General features: G+C 33.5%; 1 protein-coding gene across 3 annotated transcripts in view; it reads left to right on the top strand.

Annotated features, from left to right (window-relative positions):
- Gria2 (glutamate ionotropic receptor AMPA type subunit 2) overlaps positions 1-19,586 on the top strand; it is a 140,811-nt gene that overhangs the window by 46,985 nt on the left and 74,240 nt on the right. The window lies entirely within an intron of this gene.

Here is a 19,586-nt window from a genome sequence, read left to right as displayed (position 1 = left end):
TGCTTGGAGAGAAATTTATAACATTGAGTGAATTCATTAAATAAAAAAAAATAAAATCAGTAATCTAACCTTCTACCTTATGAAACTAGAAAAAGAAAAAACAAAGTTAACACAAAGTAAACAGAATAAAATAATTAAAATTAGAGCGGAAATTGATGAGCCTGAAAATAGAAATCCATTGGAAAAAAAATCAATAAAACTGAAAAGTAATTTTTTGAATGATCAATAGCATCAATAGACCTCTAGCAAGACTAAGAACAGAGACAATACCCAAATTATTGAATTAGTGGATCCTGTGGATATGAAAATGATTACAGGGGAATCCATGAATGACTGTCAAAAAGTTTGACAATCTGGACAAAACTGACTAACTCCTTGCAAAACACAATTTCTAACAAAATATATACAAGAAGAATTAGACAATCAAAATATGTCTATGCCTACTAAAGAAACCAAACCAACAATTAATAATCTTCCCAGACTGATATATTTTACCAAACATTTAAGGAAGAATAAATACCAATTCTATATTATGTGTTACAAAAGCAAAGAAGCTGTGGAAATATTTCTTACATCATTCTGTGAGGTCAACATTTCCTAAATGTCAAAAACAGTTAAAAACATTAACAGAAAAGAAAGCTACAGACCAATTTCTCTCATTAACAAAATGCAATAATTTTGAACAAAATATTCACAAATAAAATCCAATAATGTGTAAAAAAATAAATATAACAACAAAACGGAATTTGTCTCAGGTAGTAAGACTGGTTCTACATTAAAAAATAAATGAAAGTAATCCATCATATCCATAGGCTAAAGAAGAAAATTCCCTTAATCATAGCAATAGATGCAGAAAGAGCATTTGATGAAATCCAGTACTCATTGATGAAAAAAAAAAATCTCAGGAAATTCATATGACAGGGGAACTTCCTCAAATGGATAAATAACATCTACCAAAAAAAAAAACCATACACACACACACCTAATTTCATACCTGATGGTGACAAGGGAGCTCTTTTTGTAGCTTCCTTGCTAGATCAGAATAAAGGCAAAGATATCCTCTATCACCACTTCTTGTCAACACCATACCATAAGGCCTAGGTAGTGCAGTAAATGGAAAAACAATTAAAGATATACAGATCAGGAAGAAAGAAAGAAAACTTTCTTTGCAGATGTTATGATTATGCAGACTAATGAATGAATTTGGCAAAATCTCTTATAAAAATAATAAATGATTATAGCAAAGTTGCAGGATATAAGGTTAGTATACCAAAAAAATTGCTTTCTCATAGTAGCAATGAATAAAAATAATTTGAAATTAGAAATACAATATTGCCCAAACTGAAATACTTAGGTATAAATATAGTATAATATGTATGATGAGAACAAAACCAAAATTCAGGTAAAATAAATTGTATAAAAATATATAAAAAGGGCACTGTGTATGTTTGTAGATAGACTCAAATATTGCCAAGATCTCAGTTCTTTATAACTTTATCTGTAGACTTAATACACCCCCAATCAAAATCCCAGCAAAATACTTTGTGAATATTGACAGATTCTGAAGTTTATGTAGAGTAGAGAAAGACCAAAAATTTCCAACACAAATAAAATCAGAGGACTCATGCTACCTGACTTCAAGACTTACTGTAAAGCTGCAATAAATAAGACAATGTGGTATGGGCAAAAGAGTTGAAAAATAGATCTGTGTAACAGAACAGAGAGCTCAGAAATAGATCCATGTAAGTATAGTTAACTGACCTTGAAAAAGGAGCAAGGACAATGAGGTGAACAAAGATAGATTTTTAAGCAAATGGTGATGGACCAATTTGATACTCAAATGTAAAAAGAATTAATATAGATACATCTTCCATTATTTACACAAAGTTAGTCAAAGTAGATCATAGAACTAAATGTCAAACACAAAACCATAATACTCCTGGATGATAACATTAGCAAATATAGATGGCCTGGTGTTATGGTGATTTTTTTTTTTAGATATAATGCTAAAGTCACAGTGATTGGTAACTGAACTCCCATAAAATTATTATTGTCTCCTTTATGCAACACAATCAAGGATAAGACAAAGTACAAGCTAGAAAAAAATACATGTAAAACAAATATTATATCCAATAAAAATCTGTTCTCTAGACATTCCACTTCATACTTCCCCAAAGGAATGCATATGCTCTTGGAACACCCCAAATCCCAGAACACTGACAACATCAAATGCTGGTGAGGACATGATACAATAGGAACTCCCATTCATTGTTGGTGGGGATGCAAAATGCTACAGATACTTTGCAGACAGTTTGGCGATTTCTTAGAAACTGAACTTTTTTTTTTTTTTTTTACCAAGGAATTCAACAATCATCCTCCTTGCTGGTTGCTGAAATGATTTGAAAATTTATGTTTTCACAAAAATCTACACATGGTTCTTTATAGGAGCTTTTTCATAATTGCCAAAATTTGGGAGCAACCAAGGTGTTCTATGGTAGATGAACTGATAAAGTGTGGTACATCCTAATAATGGAATATTATTCTGCACTAAAAGGAAATGAGCTATCAAACCATAAGGGAACATGGAATAAGATGAAATGCATATTACTGAGTGAAATAACCCAATCTGTATGAGGCTACATACTGTATGATAACAATTATATAACATTTTTAAAAACAGCTAAACTATAGAAACAGTAGAAAGATCAATGATTTTATGAATGTGAGGGAAGGGAAGAATGAATAGATGTAGTACAGAGGATTTTTAGGAAATTTAGGTGATAATGATGTTTCAAAGTAGATTTATTAATTGTAAAAAAATGCACAAATGTGCAGAGAACATTGATAGTGAGTGAGGCTGTACGTTTTCAGGGAAGAGACTCTATAGGAACTCTGCACTTTCTGCTTTGTTTTGCTGTAAAATTAAAATTTCTTTAAAAAATAAAGCCTATTTAAAAGGAAAAAATCAAATAGTGACTAGTGACAAATTCAGATATCAATCAGTTTTTCAGGCACTAAGTTAGGTACTCCTTTCATCACTATTTCAGAGGCTTGAATTTGAAAATTTTTCATTTTCAATGTTAAAAACTATAAAAAATAATTATTAGCAATCAGCACTCTACACTGTATCCTTTAGGATTATCCTTGTATTTAACTACAGCTTTTCTGAGAAGGAGAAAACTCTGGCTGAAGATCCATTTGCAAACTTTTAAAAACTATTCAGTAATATTCCTTAAATAATATTGAATGACTTAACATAAAAATAAAAATTCATATTAAGGATGATATTAGTAACTTCTTATTGAGTACATATATTACTACTTATATATGAGAGAACTGAAATTTACTATTTAGTGAATGTCAAGGAGGGATTTTTAATTCGACTTTAAGTTATTCTAAGACTTTTGTCAAATCAGAATTGCCAATAAATATAGGAATAAACAATGGTGTTCTTAGATTCCATCTGGTGTCTTCCATCATCATTGATATTTTGATTATTGTTGGAACAACCTTGTCCATTTTTAAAAACGTACAAGTCACTTAATTAAATAGAAATAATGGGATTCTTATTTGGATGAAGACATGACCAAGTTCATAAGTAGCAAAGTATTTGGAAGAGGAAAGCTTAAGATGTCAAGAAACTATGAAACTGGTGAGATAAAGAGCTTATTGAAATCCCTCACAGTGAAAATAGAACAGGTAAATAGAAAGCCATGCCAGGAAAACAAACATTAGGAAGATTTCTGGGTGGGTTAGGAGATCTTAGACATTTAATAATAGTGATATGGAACAGGTGTTTTTCAGTTATATATCAGTGCATCTACTCTTCCCTCTGAAAACTTAATGACTTAAGACAACTACCATTTTATTTCCCATGATTGTGTTGATGGGTTGGGAGTTTCTTTCGTTGGTCTCTCCTAGATTCATTTAGGGGTCTGCATTCTATTAGTGAGCCAGCTGACGTGCAGGCTGGGATGGCTGGGACTCTTTTATGTGTACACGTGTGCGTGCATGTGTGTGTGTGTGTGTGTGTGTGTGTGTGTGTGTGTGTGAGAGAGAGAGAGAGAGAGAGAGAGAGAGAGAGAGAGAGATATGAAGGCAAGATTAGACTGGACTTCTTCAGACAGTCTTAGAAGAGAGTTCTAAGACTGACCTCCTCAATATGCATGGGCTTATTATGTCTCTGCATTACATTTGCTCATTTCTTATTGATCAGACCAAGAACAAGGCCTTGCCCTTAGCCAAGGAGGAAGGAAATTACACATAGATATAAATAAGAGGAGGAATGATTTATTTTGATCCATTAGAGTAACAATTTAATATAGTCTGCCCTCTGACCCCAATTATTCAAGTGCAAAATGTATTCACCTTTTCTAACATCCTCAAAGTTTCACCCAATCATGGCATTATCTCATCATGTGCATCAGATTTATCTGAAGAAGGGGCTTTTGGGGTAAAGCTGCTCTTTATTTAGAGGACATTGAACTAAAAAAAAAAAACGTAATTAATTTTTCTATCTTTCTTCACCTCCACACTCACCCTCAGTGTAGATGGCGAGAGTGACAGGATCACCTCAATAACTCCATGCAGTAATCCCAAAATACGTATACTCTGGTTTCTCTTCAGATCATATAAATCTTTCACCTTTTACCAAAATACCAGTAGCAGGAGGCACGTAGGAGTCACTAGTCCACAGCACTGGTGAAATCCAGCATCCAGCCAGTGCAAACTTCAGGGTTCACCTCTAATCAGACCATTTGCTTCCAGAAATTTCCTCATTCACTGCTCTCTGACACCCTGGGCTCTCTTTCCCTTTTGATATGAAATGGTCTGTGTTTGCAATCCAGTAGCTTTCTCAGCTTATTTTCCATACAAAATTCATTTTGAACTAGTTGTATTTATTTTAATCCATGATGATTCAACCTGAGAAATTTATCTTAAAATTTTTGTGAACTTTCTATGTCTCTAATTAGAGTTCATACCAGGTTTCCATAGCTAAATCCAAAAGTTTTTGAAGAAAATCCTCATAATTTTTCTTTTTTCTTTTTTTTTGCAGAGTTCTTTGTGACAAGATCCTTAATATTATGAAAGTCTTTTTTGTTTCTTTGTTTTTGAGGGTCCCTTCAGGCAAAGCCTTTTATTTTCCAGTAATTTATTTAAATTAAGGATTTTATAGGTTTTTTTTTTGTTCGTTTTTGATGCTGGGGCTAGAATGCAAGAGCTCTATCACAGAACTTCACCTGCAGTCTCACTAGTTGCATCTTTAAGTTTTTATACCTAGGCATTTTTTATTTTATTTTACCAGGTAGAGATACTGAAAATATGAAATGGTTTATTTTTCCAACCCAGAGTCTCCTAACCCTTCTTTGTTTCCTCTAAATTCATTTTGCAAAAATTAGCTCAGATCTTTATTTTTTCATCTCATAAGCATCAAAAAGACACAAATAAGCACTTAGGGCATTCTGTTTCAAAATGTCCATGACTGGATTCCCAAGGACGCCAAGTACATTTTCAATCTTCCAATTTACTCTAGGTGACAGGTGTGTCAGTATTTTTGCTGACACAACATATTTTTCTGATGTCTTTTTGGCCTTTGTTAACTGTTTGCCATTCTTACACACTTTCCTAACACTCTCTGTGATGATTTTCTAGCCCCTGTACATTGCTCAGTCCTGTGGCCACTGCCAAATAATTAGAATTACTAACAACATGTCCAAGCCCAAAGCCAATGTGGAAGGCAAATGGGCAAGAAGTGGGTGCTAGGAGATACTTGTTTTGGAGCATGCATGTAACTATCTATCCTAGCACCTATGCTAATAGGTACCTTTGCTATTAAGTTTTAAGGAATGAGATTCTTAAAAGAAAATTCTAGAAAAGAAGTATCTTCACAAGTAAGACTGTTTTGAGAAATCATAAAAATTGGGCAAATAAGAATTTAGGAAGAGTTAAGAATGACATAAAGTGGAAGGGATGCTGATGTGGATTTCCAAGAGCCTGGTTGAAGTCTGTGCAAGGCTGATAGGGCACTGAGATAAATAGGAATGAAGCCAAGTGAGACAAAACTGGTATCAAGGGTGTTGTGAGAGGGTAAAATTGCTACATATACAGTCAGGGGAGATATAAAGAATGTCCATGTGCTTCTGCCCCTGTTCAATACTTTATTCACTCAAATTACTCAATATAATTTCACTCTATAGGCTCTTAATCAAGAAAATGACAATCCTTAATGCTAGGCCCTGCAATAAACATAATCAATTCACAGCAAACAATTCTAGATTAATTCTAAGCACTGCAAACACACTTAATCATGACAGGCTAATGGCAGACATTCCCTCTGCATGTTAAGTTCAAATGTCAGATCAAAAGTCTTAAGCCTTAGGCTTTAAGTTCAGCAGATGCACACTCACTCAGACCACAATGATCAGTTCGGGAACCAAGGCAGATTTTCCTGATGTGGAGTGGGCGACCAGTTGAGGAGAGGGTCTTATGGAGATTTGCAGCTCTCACCAGGGTCCAGATGAACCAGTAGAGTTTGAAAGCAGTGAGGATCACGCAGAGGATCAGAAAAATGATGACAAGTGATGGGATGTTGGCCCAGGTCCTCATCAGGCTCTCCAGCTCGAATGCATCCTTGTTTCGGCTGGCTGAAACAGGGGTTTATTAGCTCTATTGTTTATACTAAATCTTGGAGCTTTTGACCCCCCCTTTCAATCCTTATCAGCTACCACGGGATTTCTCCATGACATCATTACCCTGGAGTCAGAAACATCTGGTCTGGTGGTCTCCACCCTGATCTTCTCTCTTTTCCCTCTTATCAGGCGAGGACAGCCTGCCAGGGGCTTCACTCTGTTTACCAGGGTGAGGGGAAGTAACTTGTCTGAGGCCATACTGGAGGGCTGTGTGGGTGTGCCTGGTGAGACTGCAGGTTTCAACTGGAGTTTTAAAAATGGAGTTGCTTAGGCTCAGGCCTAAGACCATCCTCACAAGGGGTTCATACTGAGTAAGGCAGAAGTGAGAAGAAGATAGCTTCATTCTGTGCTAATTTAGCAGAAGTGATTCTACTTCTGTCAGTAGGTTCTACTTCAGTCAGAAAATATCTTGATAAATATTAACAAGAATCTCAAACTAGCCAGGCATGGTTGCACAAACCTGTAATCCCAGCAGCTCAAGAGGCTGAGGCAGGAGGACTGCAAGTTCAAAGCAAGCATCAGCAACTTAGTGAGGCCCTGAAGAACTTAAGGAGACCCTGTCTCAGAAATAAAAACTGCTGGTGATGTGACTCAGGGTTTAAACAGTTTCTGGGTTCAATCCCCAGTAAAAAAAAACAAAACAAACAAACAGAAATCCCCAACTAGATATCAAAATTAGCATCCTGTCGCATGCCTGTGAAGAAACATCAATAAGGTTATATCTAGCAAAGTTTACAAATCATCATCGGGGGCCCCATTCCAGAAAAATACATATGAACTGATATTCAAGAGAATGGGTTGATTTTTTTGAAAAGAAAACTAGACAAACTGTGTCACCTCTTTTATTACTTACATAAAATTTGCTTTTATACAATTAAAATGGTCTCATACAACCTCAGAAAAATGTTAGATACATACAAAAATCACTGTCTTTTATAAATTCAGATTGTGTTTTTTAATCATGAGGTTTTAAACCATTGATATATCTACATCTAGGCTTCCTTTTTTTCTGTACATAATAGTTTTTCTAAACTTTCCTAATAAATTTTTGCATACATAAAATCTACATAATATCCCTCAATTTACATTGTAGGAACCACTCAAAGGCAAGGGCTTTTATTTGTCATTGTTTCTGTATAACATAGTTGACTACAGTTTTTAAAATAAAGTTTGAGTTCATAAGATAGTCTTCACCAGGGCAAAATCATGCCTGAGGCAAGATATGGATGTCTCTCTTTTTTTAGAAGAGGTAGATCTTCTCACTAAGTAATCTAAGGCCAGAAATATCAGGACTATAATCCATGTTAAGAATACAAAGGAAATTACCATGATAATGTGGTATTTCTACGTATTAAGTTATTCATAATGTAGAAATTACAAATAGATCAATGATTGCTTGGCTTAATTAATGAGCAAAACCAATGTCTATGGTATAAATATCTACCTGAATCAATGACATTACATTCAGTAGACATGTCTATTATATCTTCGCTGTTATCGCGTTTCATCTTTGATTTTTAAAGTTATTAGAAACTAATATTCTTTTGAAGTAAATTAATACTTGTACCAGTCCAGTAATCTGTAGAGAAAATTAACCAAATCAGTATTTGTAAAATATACGGTTGTTTTAAAATTGCAATTTTATTATAAAATTAGAGACCAATAAATGGGGTAGAGAGAGAAGATGGGAGGGGAGGGGAGGGTGGATAGTAGAGGATAGGAAAGGTAGCAGAATACAACAGTCAATAGTATGGCAATATGTAAAAACTTGGATGTGTAACCCATGTGATTCTGCAATCTGTATATGGGGTAAAAATGGGAGTTCATAACCCACTTGAATCAAATGTATGAAATATGATATGTCAAGAGCTTTGTAATGTTTTGAACAACCAATAATTAAAAAAAATAAAATAAAACTTCCAATTAGAAAAAAAAAAATAGAGACCAGATATGAATTTTTTCCTAAGATAAAGGTTTAGATTTGTCAAATTACCTGTTTTTTAAATTAATTTTCATTCTTGGATAATATAGAAGGTTTTTTATTATTTAATTTATACACAATGATGAGAATCCATCCCAGGGATGGATGCTAAGCAACGGTTCTACCACTGAGCTACATCTCCTCCTCTGGAGATACTGTGGCCCCAGCATAATAAGTTTACACTTAGTATAAAATATAGCTTTCCAAAGAAAAATGGGTCTCAGATTTCTGAGATACAAGAATACTTCGGTAATATAAGAGCATTCTGGCATTTGTTACTTTAATTATATGCATGTTGAAAGACCCAGAGAAACTTGATAAGTCATTTATTCTTCTCCTGAGGCACAAGTTTGAGATTGGTGGATGTTAAATAAGAGGGAGAACTGGGTCAGCCAGTGGGTTCAAGTTAAGTAGTCAGTGTTCATTTCTTAACACAGCTTGGTTACTACTTTACTGGGAACTAAAAAGTGAATTAGGACGTGAGTGACACTAAACTTTCCCTGTTTAAACTTTTGTGGAATTGTATTTTATATGATGTGTTTTTTGCTTTTCATATGCCCAGATCTCTAAAGCATACATTATTTTACTAAATATATGAGATCTACAAACAGTTATATACCATATTATAGCAAATGTCCTTCTGCCTAGCTCCCAGTTTGAAGAATAAACCTTGCTGGGACTGGGAGTGAAGCAAGGGGTAGAATGTGTGCTTAGCAAACCTGAAACCCCAGGTTCAATCTCCAACACCAAAAGTGGAAAACAAACCAAATAATTACTAAGGTGTGAAATGCTTTGAGCCTCCATTATTATATGCCCTCTATATAGTTAGTATTTCAAATGTGATGTTATTGTTTCTCTAACTTTCATTGTATTTTTCCTACTCCTGTGTTTAATAAAAGTATCTGTTTTTTCCTTGATTCAAGTACATTATCCATTTTCTTAAGTAACTTGGTTTCTCTTACTCAATAATCCATTTTTGAGATCTTTCGGTATTTCTATTTGTAGTTCTAGATCATCAGTTTTCTGCTTTGTGTCTATGTGTGGTGGTTTGTTGGTGGGTATTTTGGTATTACAAACAGTGTAGCATGAATTTACTTCATGTCTTCATGTGCACATTTCTAAGTGATTCAGAATTTAAAAATGGTAAATCTGTTTATTAAGTCTTCCACTGTATCTTCCAATAAAGCTCATAATTTTCTATATACATCTTATATTGGATTTTATTTTGGTACAAATATTTCTATTACTTCGATTTAGTGGTCACCTTTAATATTTTAACCAACATTTTTTATTGCAGCAAACAAGTCACTATAATTCTAGGTTGACATTCATTTTTGGTCCTTATTTTAAAGATATTATTCTACTGTCTTCCAGAAGAAACTCCTTGCTGCAATTGAAACATCTGCTGTCATTATAAATCATATTCCTTGATAGCTAAGCTTTCTTTCCCATTGATCACTCATGTTCATATTTTTCTTTGATATACTGCATCTGAAGTAGGCTTTGTGAAAGTCCAATGATTCAGTTCTGTTTTAAAAAAAATTAAATATATATTTTCATCAATACTAGAAAAGTTTCAGCCATATATTTAAATATTGCCTGTCTCCTAGTCTCTCAATTTTCTCATGAAACTGCTCTAACTAGTCATCTCATGTTATCTATCTTCTTGCTAGCTTCGATGAGTCTGGGTGATTCTCGATAAAATGTCTACCTCACCAATGCTCTTCCAAGGCAAAAATACCCGAACCAATCTATTCATTAGTTTTTGTTTTTTTTTTTTAATTTTAAGAGTTGTATTTATCATTTTGGAAATTATTTGTATTCCAAAAGTTATGGCACATTTTATGCTTTCTTATATCTCACTTTTATTTTCAGTATCTACTTTTAAGTACTTTTACTTTACATATAAAATTTTGATTTTTTTCATATCTATTGATCCTTTCTTCTGTTTTTGTTTGTTTGTTTCATTTTGGTTTTCATCTTTCTTACCTTTTTTAGGATTTTGAGCTCATTTGGGTTCCTTTACACTGTTCGAATCCCAGGGGTCCTGGGTTGAGATTATGTATTGTCTTAGAAGATATATTTATTTTCTTTGGCTTAGTGATTATGGAGTTGAATTCAAAAATTACTTTCAATTAATTTCCAGGCTTGAGTTTTTCCAACACATTAATTGAAACTGAAAACCTGGTGGGTTTGTAGCATATAGTTGTGAATTCTTAGGGGTCCCCCTGGCTTTTTAGCCACCTAGAGCAAACCAAGTAAGAAAGTGTTTCTATTCTTCTCTTTGCTAGCAGGCCATGTTCACTAATCTGTCTTATGCCATTATGTTAGGGAGTACCCAGAGTCGTCCCTCTCATCCCTCTAATGAGCCATTAAATTCAAGGTTGTCGGGAATCTGTCAAATGTTCCTAAAGCAGACATCCTTCACTGTTCCACCTAATATTTCTGTTCTGTCTCTATTATTATTATCATTATTATTGGGAGAATCCTGAATCCAACTCAGCACACACAGAATATATTATAGGAAAAAGAAAAAGCTTGGGGAAATAGTGAGCCAGCTGGAGTGCTGGCAATGAAAGTCATCCCAGTGTGCTATAAAAATATGGGAAAAAATCCTAATGAAGTATTAGACATTTTTAGAACTCCTGTTTGGGAATATAAAGATACAAACATTTACCGATGCACCAATTTATCAATTACTTTTTATTCTAGTATAAGCAGAATTTTAAAGCCCTGTACTAATAGATCAAATGTTGTTCAATGTTGAAAAGAGTCTCCCATAATTAAAACTCTAAATTGAAAGGATTATTTGAAATAATCAGTTAGTCTTGGCAGCAAAACAACAATAATAAGAAAATAATAGCCAAAGTGAAACCAATTTACATTTTTAGGTGCTTCTGACTATTTATGAAACACTGTTTTACTGCTTTATTTTTCTCCTTTTAACCTTGTTTTTAATCTATAATTTTATTTTTTAAGATCTCAGGAAAGGCCGTTGAACCTCGATTGAAACTGCTCTGTGACAGTGTGCTTTAATATTTTAAAGCGAAGGCCATGGAGTCCTGAACATGCTAAGTAAATTAGGGTTATGGTGGATAGTATATGGTCTGGCAGGAGTTCAGTACTCTCTCTCTCTCTCTTTTTTTTTCAACCACAGTGCATGTTTCCTTTCTGGGTATCAAATAATTTCATGCATACTTTATATATTTTATTATTTATTTGTTTAATTAAAATTTTGTTTTAACATTGGGAATTGAATCCCTGGATTCATGCCTTATGCATGCTAAGATGGTAAACATGTTCTTTGCTACCCAACTTTTATTCAACCCCTACCTTGTATGTTTTATATGAGCTCTTCAAAATTCAAGAAAGTGGAGACAATTTTTTCTCTATTAATAAGGATTTCATTATTAGAAAGTAGGCAGATTATCTAGACTATTTCTTAAAATGTGGTTATTTCCATGAGTAATGATATTGAAGCAATTAGGAACATTTTGGTGTAGCTCTGTATTCAGCATTTTTGCATGAAATCTTGTATTTCTTTATTCTTTTTTATTTTCAATTTAGATGTCTTTCTTTCTTTTATTTTTTTAATTTGTTGTAATTGGTTATACATGACAGTAGAATGCATTTTGACACATCATACACAAATGGAACACAAATTCTCATTCCTCTGGCTGAATATGGTGTAGAGTCACACAGGTAATAGAGTTATACATGAATCTATGGTAATAATGTCAACCTCATTGCACCATCCTTCCCATCCTCACATCCTCTCCCCTTCCCTCACTCTCCTCTGCACAATCCAAAGATCCTTTATTCTCCCCACACCCCATTATGGATTAGCATCCACTTATTAGAGAAAAATCCAGCCTTTAGTTTTTTGGAATTGGCTTATTTTGCTTAGCATGATATCCTCCAGCTCCATCCATTTACCTGCAAATGATATAATTTCATTCTTTTTTAAGGCTGAGTAATATATCATTGTGTATATGTATCATATTTTCTTTATTCAATCATCTGTCAAAGGGCATCTAGGTTGGTTCCATAGTTTACCTATTGTGAACTGAGCTGCTCTAAACATTGTGTGGCTGCATCATTGTGATTTTAAGTCCTTTGGGTATGAATCCAGGAGTGGGATAACTGGGTCAAATAGTGGTTCCATTCCAGGTTTTCTGAGAAATGTCTATACTGCTTTCTACAGTGGTTGCACCAATTTGTAGTACCACCAGCAATTTCTGAGTGTACCTTTCCCCCCACATCCTCACCAACATTTATTGTTACTTGTAGTCTCGATAAATTGCCATTCTGACTGGAATAAGATGAAATCTTAGAGTAGTTTTGATTTGCATTTCTCTAATTGCTAGAGATGTCGAACATTTTTTCATATATTTGTTGATCAATTGAATTTCTTCTTCTGCGAAGTGTCTATTCTCAGCTACGGACAGAGACAATTAATAACGTGAAGAGAGAGCCTACAGAATGTGAGAAAATCTTTATCACACACACCTCAGAGCACTAATCTCCAGGATATATACAGAATTCTTAACACCAAACAACACAAAACAAAACAAATAATCCAATAAATAAATGGGCTAATGAATTGAATAGACACTTCACAGAAGACAAAATATGGTCGATTAACAAATATGAAAAAAATGTTCATTATCTCTAGTGATTAGAGAAATGCAAATCAAAACTACTCTAAGATTTCATCTCACTCCAGTCAGAATGGCATCTTTTTATTCTATGTAATTTTTTTCTGATGTCTTGAGGAAATACATGTCTTGCCATTTTGATTCAATTTGGGGGGAATGCTGCAAAACTAGAAAGTTAAACAGAAGTGAAATTGAGCCTTACTAATTCAGGGTAGGTAATATATTAAAAAGCCAATTGCTCCATTGAAAAAATGTATTCATGTTTGACATTTACCTGTCTCATTGCTGACCCAGGAGTGAAGTGGCAGAAAGTAAATTGGAACTTTGCTGTGACCTATGCTGAGAGGGCAGTGAAGATTTGATTTATAATCAAATCAGAATTATAATGGGACTTCTAAAAACTGTTGTGAAGGAAAGAATGTCTTTCTCAACGTGGGCTCATTTTCAACAATGTATTTTAAGTATGTCCCTTAAAGTTTTTGCAGAATAGCAATGACATTAACAAAGACTTACAGAACAAAAAGATGATTTTAGTATCTGATCATTGCAGAAAGCAAAGAAGATCTGTATGAGTGTATCACTGCTCCCCAACTGTTGTGTTTATGAAAATTAGATTCCGGGCTACATTTGTTAAGAGATATAAAATTCATAAGACTGTTTAAATATTCAATATAGACACTGGGATTAAATTGGGCAGATTTCTGCCATGCTGCACTTCATTTTGTGCTGGATGCAGAATTAGAGATGAGAACATAAGGTGTTCGTGAAATTAAAGATTCCTAAAATGTCCTAGAAGTGTAACTAAATTCATATAAATACTTATCTCCATTTAGCTTGTTACTGTTTTCTTGTGATTGGTTAACAGAAATGTCACAGTAAAGATGGCATCTAAAATTACAAATACCTATATATGAATTTCTAACCAGATTATTTAGCCTATTTGGAAGCATATCATATGGTAACATGCAAGTGTGCGCGCGTGCGTGTACACACACACACACACACACACACACACAACTGGTCCATATATTAAGAATATATATTAGAAACTTTAAGTAAAAGACTGAGGAGATTGCTTTTTCCCAATGATCATTTAGAATATCTATCAATCATTTTTCTCATGTTTTGCAATACGATTCCCAGATTTTCTTGTGTGACATTTTCTAGCTACTTCCAGACTGTCTGGGTTCAAATTCACTCTCGGTAGCTTTGCTAACTTGGGAAACTTACTCATATTCTCTGGATTATATTACTTGAAACATTCAAGTGCTTAGAAAATTCCTGAAACATAATTTTTAATTCAAGTGTTGTTATTACTTCACACAATCTATGGCCATATGAAGATCAGACTCACTGTATTACTTTCCAAAGCATTTTATACTGCATTCAATTAAAGTATGGTTTCTAATCATACAATAATACAACAATGATGCATGATACATCATAAAATGTAAGACAAATTTCATTTTATGAAAAATACTATATAATTTCACAATTAGTAGAGCAAAGTCCTGGCAAATTAGTATATGATTGCATTTAGTTCAGTGTTGCTTAATAATTTTTGAAAGCACGAGATATGTTGGGTATAAGAAAGTTGTATTTATATATACACATTTTAGTCAGCTTTTTCTCCACTGTGACTGAAAGACCTGACAAGAACGCTTTTAAAGGAGGAAAAGTTCAAGTTCATTTGGTCCATACATTTTTTAGAGGTCTCAGTCCATAGATGACTGGCTCCATTGATCTGGGCCCAAGATGAGGCAAAACATCATGGGAGAAGACTGTGGTGGAGGAAAACAGTTCAGAACATGGTTATCAGCAAGCACAGAGAGAGAACTCCACTCACCAGAGGCAAACTATAAACTCTAAAGGCACGCCCTCATTGACCCACCTCCTCCAGCTACACCCCACCTGCCTACAGTTACCACCCAGTTAATTCCTATCAATAAATGAATGTACTAATAGGTTAAGACTCTCATAACCCAATCATTTCAACTCTAAACTTTCTTGCATTGTCTCACAAATGAGCTTTTGGGGGACACCTCATACCTAAACTATAACAACACATAGATAGCATTTTCTCTTCTTCATTCCTATCTGTGTTGTCTTGAGCATTTACAAGTTAGCATTCATAAAATCACATCTTTGGCTAGTTACCTCATTGCTTTTTACAATATTGCCCCAGAGGGACAATTTTTACAATAGGCTAAAATTTCATTCATATAGTGGTCCAACGGTATATCTTAGTTTTAATAACTTTGGTGCCAAATTTTACTTTGTATTATTTCATTTCAAAAGATCCATACATTTGTTCTTAAAAATTTTTTAATTAGAACATATTCTGTGAGAAATTCTCCTAGAGGCTCTGGTTCTCTAGGGCTGTTTGTTCTTACAACATAATCTATGAGACAGCTGGCAAATATCTAGCAGCTCTGCAAAAGGCAGGAAACCAAAACAAGTGGTTCAGATTTCAGTATAGACTTCTCTTGCTTCATGCCTTCACCAGTTGCATTTAATTTAGACACCTTAAAATTGCCAATTCTACAATTTACCCTGTGATTTATATACAAAATTACATGTGTTCTCCAGAACAAGACATCCATTCATTTAGGTATCTTTGAAATGATGGCTCTATCTGAATTCATATGGGCCTGTTTTCACTGATCCCAGATGAAATAACTTCTGGTGTATGCCTAAGATTTATATTGTTAATATTTTCTTGCAATTAGCTAGCATCTATTGATTTTGAAGTTCTATAGCTTTGTCTTTCATAATAATTATTGCAATGCTAATTTCCACTGAGCTTTTATGCTCTCTTTTCTGAATGCCTCCTTTTCAGCTATTTGTATGTTGTCCATTTCTTTTCACCCTTCTGAATAGCTTTGCTCCATCTTTAATAATGGAGGATTGTTGCCTGGCTAATTATTTTTCCTTTGCCTTGTACCACCTATGGTGGCACACTGAAAATAGACTATGAACAATTACAGAGCCATATTGATATTGACTAAATATCGATGTTGTATAACCTGCATTATATTTTCTCTTATTTTTCATTTTCACAGTAAAATAAAGTAGTGAGTTGAAACAATTATTCATATAATATGTGGTCCTTTAAAATAACCAATCTATTATGGTAAAGGAAGAATTATGGGCTGCATAAAAGAGTTTAATTACATACATTGATCAAATGCATCAGATAATTATTCAAATTCTCACTCAGTTTTCACTACATCAATACTACATTAATGGTATACTTTACAATTTATTTCTTTAAGAAAGGTAGTAGAAATGCAAAAATAAGAAGTGATTTCTCAAAGTAGAAAGAACCAGAAGGTAATTGAATAAAACTCTTATAAAAGTAATGGACTTTCTACCTAGAAAGATCCAAGATAATCCATCAAACAACCTCATATAAATCAAAACTCAAAAAAAAAAAAAAAGCAAAAAACTCAAACACTAATGAGGGCTCTGTAAAACCCTAGGTATAACATTAACAATCTAAAGTCCATTGTTTTCCTAGGTACTATCAATATCTAAAATAGAAAAGTTAAAGAAAAAATATTTGACAACAATGTAATAAAGATAAAATATATCAAGGTCTAAACCCAGCAAATGGGTAAGATATGAATAAGAAATGTAAAATTTTACTGAAAATCATAAAACAGTTCTGAGTCAATAGAGGTCAACTATAAAGTTTAATATAAATGTTCCTCTCTACCAATTAATTTATATTTCAGTCCAATTCTAACCAAAGTTGGGAACAACAACAAGAAAAAATGGAGAACAACCATGTATGAAAGATTTGCAGAAGGACACTGAAAGCAACTATTATTTCCAAAAAGATGTTGTAGTAAAAATTAAAACATTTATTGCCATCTTCAGAAATAGGCCCATGAACATGCTGATATTAGTATATGATAAAGATGGCCTTTCAAACCAACAAAAATCAATAAAATTAAACTAACAGTGTTCAAAAATTAAATATATGGGAACAAATAAATTTAGATTTATACATTCCAAAAAATGCAAATGGTAAGCAGAATAATTTATTTTAAAAATGATACATATAATATCGAACAATGTTTTGGGATGGGATATCTTTCTTATACAAGACACAAAATCTTAAGAATCACCAATATAATAAGATTGAGAATTTATGGGCTGGGTCTGTAGCTCAGTGGTAGAGCACTTGCCTAACACGTGTGAGGCACTGGGCTCGATTCTCAGTACCACATATAAATAAATAAAATAAAGGTCCATTGACAACTAAAAAAAAAAAAAAATTAGAAAAAGAATTTGATTATAAGGGTCGTCATAAACAAAGTAAAAATCAAGAGAAAAAGTAAGAAAATAAGGGCTTTATATGTAAAGAGTATTAAAGTATGTTAAAGAAGAAGATTTAAGTTGAGTACTATGGTGCATGCCTATAATCCCGGTGGCTCCGAAAGCTAAAGGAGAAGGATCTCAAATTCAAAGTCAGTCTTAGCAATTTAGTAAGGCCCTAAGCAATTTAATGAGAACCAGTCTCAAAATTAAAAAAAAAAAAAAGCAGGTTGGGGAAAAGGGGACTCTGGAGATGTGGCTCAGTGGTTAAGTATCCCTGGGTTCTGTCCATGGTACCAAAAAAAAAAAAAAACAAAAACAAAAAAACACAAAAACATGGAATCAATTCTCACGGGATTTAAATGTACAAGCCAAAAGATTGTTGCCTCTGAAAATATTAATGAGCAAAAGGAAATTATAGCCTTTTAGTGAACATCTTTGTTTAAATTTGTATAATAGTTTATTCTTGTTATTTTGGGGTTGTAAAATTAACTGGTTATTAAGATAAATACAAGGGTCAAAACATAAATAAGTTATTAACTTTTTCTCACTCATTTCTTACCATTAGGATTAAATTTGCTTTATTTTCATTTTCTTTTAAGTTAACATGTAATAATTGTGTATGTTTAATGGAGTATAGTGTGACATTTTAATGCATGTCCACAATGTGAACTGATTAAATCAAAGTGATTAGCATTTCTGTATCATCATGTCTATATTTGCAACCTTCAAAGTCCTCTCTACTAGTTTTTTTAAAAAAATTGTTTTTATAGTTGTAGATGGACAGAATGCCTTTATTTTATTTATTTTTATGTGGTGTTAAGGATTGAACCCAGTGCCTCACACCTGCTGGACAAATGCTCTACCACTGAGCTACAGTTCTAGCCCTCTACTAGTTCTATATATAACATGTAAAGGGCCATTTCAAGCTGTAGTAGCCCCACTGTTCTGTAGTACAATAGAACATGTTGCTGCTATTTAACTGAATTTTTGTTCAGTTATCCAGCCTTCCTCTTTCGCTTCTTTAACTGGATTTTTCTATTATCTGGCTTTTTATTCTCCCTTTTTTGTATTCCCCTTCCCAGCCTCTAGTAACCATTAATCAAGTTTGAGATTGACATATTAGCTTCCATGAACAAGAGAGTATATATATATATATATATATATATATATATATATATATATACACATACATATACACATACACACACACACACACACATACAAACATACACAAATGGGTTTATATCAAACTAAGATCATCTCCATAGCAAAGAAAATGATCAATAGAGTGAAGAGACAACCTATAGATGGGAGAAAATGTTTGCCAGCTATTCTTGTGGCAAAGAATTAATATTCTGAGTATATGAGGAACTCAAAAAATCTACAACAAAAGATGAGTGGTCCAATTAGAAAATGGTCAAATGATATGGGTAGATATTTCTCCAAATAAGGAAAGTAAATTGCTTCTTTTATTGAAGGAGGAATTACAAAGAAGCAGACTGACCCTTAAGACAACCATAGAGCCAAGTGCCAGGATATTATCTGGAGCATCCAGACAATAAGGCAATATGACCAGATATTCAGTCTTCATCTTACCAGGATTTAATGCATCAAGCATATGTGAGTCCATTGCACTGAAGTTAATTCCTCCAGTTTCTTAGTAAGTCAAGGGTATATATCAATAGTCTAGAGCACTTCTTGGTACATCAACATGAATTCTCATTTTATGATATTCAACCAGTTTTTCTCTTTTAAAATAAACTTATATGGGTTGAATTAAGTACTATGGCACATACATAGAAACCCTGTCACCATGAAATGAATGATCAGGACAGTCCTGTGAAAGCTCATTCTGCGATACTTAAAAGCAAGACGGCTATCAGATCTAATTTGAGAGCATCCATACAATAAGGCAACAGAGTTCTCTTTTTT

The sequence above is a fragment of the Marmota flaviventris genome, chromosome 7 (genome assembly GCF_047511675.1).
Source record: "Marmota flaviventris isolate mMarFla1 chromosome 7, mMarFla1.hap1, whole genome shotgun sequence".
Taxonomy (NCBI): domain Eukaryota; kingdom Metazoa; phylum Chordata; class Mammalia; order Rodentia; family Sciuridae; genus Marmota; species Marmota flaviventris.
This window is presented reverse-complemented; position numbering and strand designations above follow the sequence as displayed.